Source organism: Schistocerca serialis, unplaced genomic scaffold, assembly GCF_023864345.2.
Source record: "Schistocerca serialis cubense isolate TAMUIC-IGC-003099 unplaced genomic scaffold, iqSchSeri2.2 HiC_scaffold_140, whole genome shotgun sequence".
NCBI classification, from domain to species: Eukaryota; Metazoa; Arthropoda; class Insecta; order Orthoptera; family Acrididae; genus Schistocerca; species Schistocerca serialis.
In genome coordinates, this window is record NW_026047625.1 from 27,287 (window position 1) to 34,610 (window position 7,324).

General features: G+C 53.1%; 6 non-coding genes across 6 annotated transcripts; all 6 read right to left on the bottom strand.

Annotated features, from left to right (window-relative positions):
- Positions 1–665: 665 nt before the first annotated feature.
- Positions 666–784, bottom strand: LOC126442656 (5S ribosomal RNA). Its single transcript, XR_007581583.1, has one exon. It is a non-coding gene; the product is annotated as a 5S ribosomal RNA (ribosomal RNA).
- A 998-nt stretch (positions 785–1,782) lies between these two features.
- On the bottom strand, positions 1,783–1,901 carry LOC126442657 (5S ribosomal RNA). Its single transcript, XR_007581584.1, has one exon. It is a non-coding gene; the product is annotated as a 5S ribosomal RNA (ribosomal RNA).
- A 985-nt stretch (positions 1,902–2,886) lies between these two features.
- On the bottom strand, positions 2,887–3,005 carry LOC126442658 (5S ribosomal RNA). Its single transcript, XR_007581585.1, has one exon. It is a non-coding gene; the product is annotated as a 5S ribosomal RNA (ribosomal RNA).
- Positions 3,006–3,992: 987 nt separating this feature from the next.
- LOC126442659 (5S ribosomal RNA) lies at positions 3,993–4,111 on the bottom strand. The gene has a single exon (XR_007581586.1). It is a non-coding gene; the product is annotated as a 5S ribosomal RNA (ribosomal RNA).
- Positions 4,112–5,097: 986 nt separating this feature from the next.
- Positions 5,098–5,216, bottom strand: LOC126442661 (5S ribosomal RNA). The gene has a single exon (XR_007581587.1). It is a non-coding gene; the product is annotated as a 5S ribosomal RNA (ribosomal RNA).
- A 1,000-nt stretch (positions 5,217–6,216) lies between these two features.
- On the bottom strand, positions 6,217–6,335 carry LOC126442662 (5S ribosomal RNA). The gene has a single exon (XR_007581588.1). It is a non-coding gene; the product is annotated as a 5S ribosomal RNA (ribosomal RNA).
- Positions 6,336–7,324: the final 989 nt, after the last annotated feature.

Genomic DNA, 7,324 nt, shown 5'->3' on the forward strand with positions numbered 1-7,324 from the left:
TGCGTGATCCGTGCAGTGCATTCGCACCTGTCCTCTTCCGTCCCGACTTGTCCCGACTTTGCTCGACTGCCGCTCGCTGCCGCTCGGGTCGTGGCCCATATGACAGCACAAGCAAGAGAAACATCTGCGAGACGGCCGTGGGCCTAACGGGCGTGTCCGAGACGCCGTTTGCGGCCAGTAGACGTGTGCAAAGGTGCGAAAACACGGACACAAGACACAGGAGGGTCGCCAAAGCGTCTATCTCTTCTAGCGGCGAAAGATACATTTTTGTTTACAAGTTTGGAGTCGTACACTGCTGCAAAACAACAAGCCCTGACGTATTTCAGAACATATCTGTCGGTTCATACTGTTTTGTTACCTTCAGGCGCTTTTAAGAAATCGTCCTTGGCGCATTCTTCTTCGAACTGAGGCCATTAATATCGTATCTTATGTTTATTTTCATTTTTTTTTTTTTTTTTTTTTTTCGGTGGAGTTTTGCACTGCTACGAAACAGTAGGTGGCCCTGACTTCTTTCACATCACATCTGTCGATTCGTAGTGTTTCGTTATTTTCAAGGCATTCCTAGCACGTTTAAAACGCTTAAGGATGCACGTTTGAACAAAAGAAAGGTAGTATGAAAAGAGGGCTGGCAGGGATAGCGGCGTAAAAAGGAGAAAACGAAGGGGAGCCAACAGCACCCGGTGTTCCCAGGCGGTCACCCATCCAAGTACTAACCGGGCCCGATGTTGCTTAACTTCGGTGATCGGACGAGAACCGGTGTATTCAACATGGTATGGCCGTTGGCGCCCTTATACTGTAGCCGCACGACAGAAGACGCCTCTGCCTCTTCTCCCAACACACACAATCGCAGTTTTCGGTGACACATTTGACGCAGAGCACGTCCTTCCGCAACAGCTGGAGCCTCGAAGGCGGCGCGTTGTGCGCGTCCGGCGTCTCAGAGGCGTCTGCCGAACTGGCGGGCGCGCCGCGCCGCGCCGCCACTTGCGTGAGACAGCCGTTATCCGGCGGGGGGCTGTGCGGGGTGTAGCAGTGTCCTGCTGGAGAGCGCCCCCGGCAGCTTCCTCACCTGACACACGCCGCGCGGCGCGCTTCGCATCCACATATTTGCGTGATCCGTGCAGTGCATTCGCACCTGTCCTCTTCCGTCCCGACTTGTCCCGACTTTGCTCGACTGCCGCTCGCTGCCGCTCGGGTCGTGGCCCATATGACAGCACAAGCAAGAGAAACATCTGCGAGACGGCCGTGGGCCTAACGGGCGTGTCCGAGACGCCGTTTGCGGCCAGTAGACCTGTGCAAAGGTGCGAAAACACGGACACAAGACACAGGAGGGTCGCCAAAGCATCCATCTCTTCTAGCGACGAAAGATACACTTTTGTTTACAAGTTTGCAGTCGTACACTGCTGCAAAACAATAAGCCCTGACGTATTTCAGAACATATCTGTCGGTTCATACTGTTTTGTCATCTTCAGGCACTTTTAAGAAATCTTCCTTGGCACATTCTTCTTCGAACAGAGGCAATTAATATCGAATCTTATGTTTATTACAGTCGTTTAATATTTTTTTTTTTTTATTTTTTTTTTTTTGTGGAGAGTTGCACTGCTACGGAACAGTAGGTGGCCCTGACTTCTTTCACATCACATCTGTCGATTCGTAGTGTTTCGTTATTTTCAAGGCATTCCTAGCACGTTTAAAACGCTTAAGGATGCACGTTTGAACAAAAGAAAGGTAGTATGAAAAGAGGGCTGGCAGGGATAGCGGCGTAAAAAGGAGAAAACGAAGGGGAGCCAACAGCACCCGGTGTTCCCAGGCGGTCACCCATCCAAGTACTAACCGGGCCCGATGTTGCTTAACTTCGGTGATCGGACGAGAACCGGTGTATTCAACATGGTATGGCCGTTGGCGCCCTTATACTGTAGCCGCACGACAGAAGACGCCTCTGCCTCTTCTCCCAACACACACAATCGCAGTTTTCGGTGACACATTTGACGCAGAGCACGTCCTTCCGCAACAGCTGGAGCCTCGAAGGCGGCGCGTTGTGCGCGTCCGGCGTCTCAGAGGCGTCTGCCGAACTGGCGGGCGCGCCGCGCCGCGCCGCCACTTGCGTGAGACAGCCGTTATCCGGCGGGGGGCTGTGCGGGGTGTAGCAGTGTCCTGCTGGAGAGCGCCCCCGGCAGCTTCCTCACCTGACACACGCCGCGCGGCGCGCTTCGCATCCACATATTTGCGTGATCCGTGCAGTGCATTCGCACCTGTCCTCTTCCGTCCCGACTTGTCCCGACTTTGCTCGACTGCCGCTCGCTGCCGCTCGGGTCGTGGCCCATATGACAGCACAAGCAAGAGAAACATCTGCGAGACGGCCGTGGGCCTAACGGGCGTGTCCGAGACGCCGTTTGCGGCCAGTAGACGTGTGCAAAGGTGCGAAAACACGGACACAAGACACAGGAGGGTCGCCAAAGCGTCTATCTCTTCTAGCGGCGAAAGATACATTTTTGTTTACAAGTTTGGAGTCGTACACTGCTGCAAAACAACAAGCCCTGACGTATTTCAGAACATATCTGTCGGTTCATACTGTTTTGTTACCTTCAGGCGCTTTTAAGAAATCGTCCTTGGCGCATTCTTCTTCGAACTGAGGCCATTAATATCGTATCTTATGTTTATTTTCATTTTTTTTTTTTTTTTTTTTTTCGGTGGAGTTTTGCACTGCTACGAAACAGTAGGTGGCCCTGACTTCTTTCACATCACATCTGTCGATTCGTAGTGTTTCGTTATTTTCAAGGCATTCCTAGCACGTTTAAAACGCTTAAGGATGCACGTTTGAACAAAAGAAAGGTAGTATGAAAAGAGGGCTGGCAGGGATAGCGGCGTAAAAAGGAGAAAACGAAGGGGAGCCAACAGCACCCGGTGTTCCCAGGCGGTCACCCATCCAAGTACTAACCGGGCCCGATGTTGCTTAACTTCGGTGATCGGACGAGAACCGGTGTATTCAACATGGTATGGCCGTTGGCGCCCTTATACTGTAGCCGCACGACAGAAGACGCCTCTGCCTCTTCTCCCAACACACACAATCGCAGTTTTCGGTGACACATTTGACGCAGAGCACGTCCTTCCGCAACAGCTGGAGCCTCGAAGGCGGCGCGTTGTGCGCGTCCGGCGTCTCAGAGGCGTCTGCCGAACTGGCGGGCGCGCCGCGCCGCGCCGCCACTTGCGTGAGACAGCCGTTATCCGGCGGGGGGGCTGTGCGGGGTGTAGCAGTGTCCTGCTGGAGAGCGCCCCCGGCAGCTTCCTCACCTGACACACGCCGCGCGGCGCGCTTCGCATCCACATATTTGCGTGATCCGTGCAGTGCATTCGCACCTGTCCTCTTCCGTCCCGACTTGTCCCGACTTTGCTCGACTGCCGCTCGCTGCCGCTCGGGTCGTGGCCCATATGACAGCACAAGCAAGAGAAACATCTGCGAGACGGCCGTGGGCCTAACGGGCGTGTCCGAGACGCCGTTTGCGGCCAGTAGACGTGTGCAAAGGTGCGAAAACACGGACACAAGACACAGGAGGGTCGCCAAAGCGTCTATCTCTTCTAGCGGCGAAAGATACATTTTTGTTTACAAGTTTGGAGTCGTACACTGCTGCAAAACAACAAGCCCTGACGTATTTCAGAACATATCTGTCGGTTCATACTGTTTTGTTACCTTCAGGCGCTTTTAAGAAATCGTCCTTGGCGCATTCTTCTTCGAACTGAGGCCATTAATATCGTATCTTATGTTTATTTTCATTTTTTTTTTTTTTTTTTTTTTTCGGTGGAGTTTTGCACTGCTACGAAACAGTAGGTGGCCCTGACTTCTTTCACATCACATCTGTCGATTCGTAGTGTTTCGTTATTTTCAAGGCATTCCTAGCACGTTTAAAACGCTTAAGGATGCACGTTTGAACAAAAGAAAGGTAGTATGAAAAGAGGGCTGGCAGGGATAGCGGCGTAAAAAGGAGAAAACGAAGGGGAGCCAACAGCACCCGGTGTTCCCAGGCGGTCACCCATCCAAGTACTAACCGGGCCCGATGTTGCTTAACTTCGGTGATCGGACGAGAACCGGTGTATTCAACATGGTATGGCCGTTGGCGCCCTTATACTGTAGCCGCACGACAGAAGACGCCTCTGCCTCTTCTCCCAACACACACAATCGCAGTTTTCGGTGACACATTTGACGCAGAGCACGTCCTTCCGCAACAGCTGGAGCCTCGAAGGCGGCGCGTTGTGCGCGTCCGGCGTCTCAGAGGCGTCTGCCGAACTGGCGGGCGCGCCGCGCCGCGCCGCCACTTGCGTGAGACAGCCGTTATCCGGCGGGGGGCTGTGCGGGGTGTAGCAGTGTCCTGCTGGAGAGCGCCCCCGGCAGCTTCCTCACCTGACACACGCCGCGCGGCGCGCTTCGCATCCACATATTTGCGTGATCCGTGCAGTGCATTCGCACCTGTCCTCTTCCGTCCCGACTTGTCCCGACTTTGCTCGACTGCCGCTCGCTGCCGCTCGGGTCGTGGCCCATATGACAGCACAAGCAAGAGAAACATCTGCGAGACGGCCGTGGGCCTAACGGGCGTGTCCGAGACGCCGTTTGCGGCCAGTAGACGTGTGCAAAGGTGCGAAAACACGGACACAAGACACAGGAGGGTCGCCAAAGCGTCTATCTCTTCTAGCGGCGAAAGATACATTTTTGTTTACAAGTTTGGAGTCGTACACTGCTGCAAAACAACAAGCCCTGACGTATTTCAGAACATATCTGTCGGTTCATACTGTTTTGTTACCTTCAGGCGCTTTTAAGAAATCGTCCTTGGCGCATTCTTCTTCGAACTGAGGCCATTAATATCGTATCTTATGTTTATTTTCATTTTTTTTTTTTTTTTTTTTTTTCGGTGGAGTTTTGCACTGCTACGAAACAGTAGGTGGCCCTGACTTCTTTCACATCACATCTGTCGATTCGTAGTGTTTCGTTATTTTCAAGGCATTCCTAGCACGTTTAAAACGCTTAAGGATGCACGTTTGAACAAAAGAAAGGTAGTATGAAAAGAGGGCTGGCAGGGATAGCGGCGTAAAAAGGAGAAAACGAAGGGGAGCCAACAGCACCCGGTGTTCCCAGGCGGTCACCCATCCAAGTACTAACCGGGCCCGATGTTGCTTAACTTCGGTGATCGGACGAGAACCGGTGTATTCAACATGGTATGGCCGTTGGCGCCCTTATACTGTAGCCGCACGACAGAAGACGCCTCTGCCTCTTCTCCCAACACACACAATCGCAGTTTTCGGTGACACATTTGACGCAGAGCACGTCCTTCCGCAACAGCTGGAGCCTCGAAGGCGGCGCGTTGTGCGCGTCCGGCGTCTCAGAGGCGTCTGCCGAACTGGCGGGCGCGCCGCGCCGCGCCGCCACTTGCGTGAGACAGCCGTTATCCGGCGGGGGGCTGTGCGGGGTGTAGCAGTGTCCTGCTGGAGAGCGCCCCCGGCAGCTTCCTCACCTGACACACGCCGCGCGGCGCGCTTCGCATCCACATATTTGCGTGATCCGTGCAGTGCATTCGCACCTGTCCTCTTCCGTCCCGACTTGTCCCGACTTTGCTCGACTGCCGCTCGCTGCCGCTCGGGTCGTGGCCCATATGACAGCACAAGCAAGAGAAACATCTGCGAGACGGCCGTGGGCCTAACGGGCGTGTCCGAGACGCCGTTTGCGGCCAGTAGACCTGTGCAAAGGTGCGAAAACACGGACACAAGACACAGGAGGGTCGCCAAAGCATCCATCTCTTCTAGCGACGAAAGATACACTTTTGTTTACAAGTTTGCAGTCGTACACTGCTGCAAAACAATAAGCCCTGACGTATTTCAGAACATATCTGTCGGTTCATACTGTTTTGTCATCTTCAGGCACTTTTAAGAAATCTTCCTTGGCACATTCTTCTTCGAAAACAGAGGCAATTAATATCGAATCTTATGTTTATTACAGTCGTTTAATATTTTTTTTTTTTTATTTTTTTTTTTTTGTGGAGAGTTGCACTGCTACGGAACAGTAGGTGGCCCTGACTTCTTTCACATCACATCTGTCGATTCGTAGTGTTTCGTTATTTTCAAGGCATTCCTAGCACGTTTAAAACGCTTAAGGATGCACGTTTGAACAAAAGAAAGGTAGTATGAAAAGAGGGCTGGCAGGGATAGCGGCGTAAAAAGGAGAAAACGAAGGGGAGCCAACAGCACCCGGTGTTCCCAGGCGGTCACCCATCCAAGTACTAACCGGGCCCGATGTTGCTTAACTTCGGTGATCGGACGAGAACCGGTGTATTCAACATGGTATGGCCGTTGGCGCCCTTATACTGTAGCCGCACGACAGAAGACGCCTCTGCCTCTTCTCCCAACACACACAATCGCAGTTTTCGGTGACACATTTGACGCAGAGCACGTCCTTCCGCAACAGCTGGAGCCTCGAAGGCGGCGCGTTGTGCGCGTCCGGCGTCTCAGAGGCGTCTGCCGAACTGGCGGGCGCGCCGCGCCGCGCCGCCACTTGCGTGAGACAGCCGTTATCCGGCGGGGGGCTGTGCGGGGTGTAGCAGTGTCCTGCTGGAGAGCGCCCCCGGCAGCTTCCTCACCTGACACACGCCGCGCGGCGCGCTTCGCATCCACATATTTGCGTGATCCGTGCAGTGCATTCGCACCTGTCCTCTTCCGTCCCGACTTGTCCCGACTTGTCCCGACTTGTCCCGACTTGTCCCGACTTGTCCCGACTTGTCCCGACTTGTCCCGACTTGTCCCGACTTGTCCCGACTTTGCTCGACTGCCGCTCGCTGCCGCTCGGGTCGTGGCCCATATGACAGCACAAGCAAGAGAAACATCTGCGAGACGGCCGTGGGCCTAACGGGCGTGTCCGAGACGCCGTTTGCGGCCAGTAGACCTGTGCAAAGGTGCGAAAACACGGACACAAGACACAGGAGGGTCGCCAAAGCATCCATCTCTTCTAGCGACGAAAGATACACTTTTGTTTACAAGTTTGCAGTCGTACACTGTACACTGCTGCAAAACAATAAGCCTGACGTATTTCAGAACATATCTGTCGGTTCATACTGTTTTGTCATCTTCAGGCACTTTTAAGAAATCTTCCTTGGCACATTCTTCTTCGAACAGAGGCAATTATATCGAATCTTATGTTTATTACAGTCGTTTAATATTTTTTTTTTTTTATTTTTTTTTTTTTGTGGAGAGTTGCACTGCTACGGAACAGTAGGTGGCCCTGACTTCTTTCACATCACATCTGTCGATTCGTAGTGTTTCGTTATTTTCAAGGCATTCCTAGCACGTT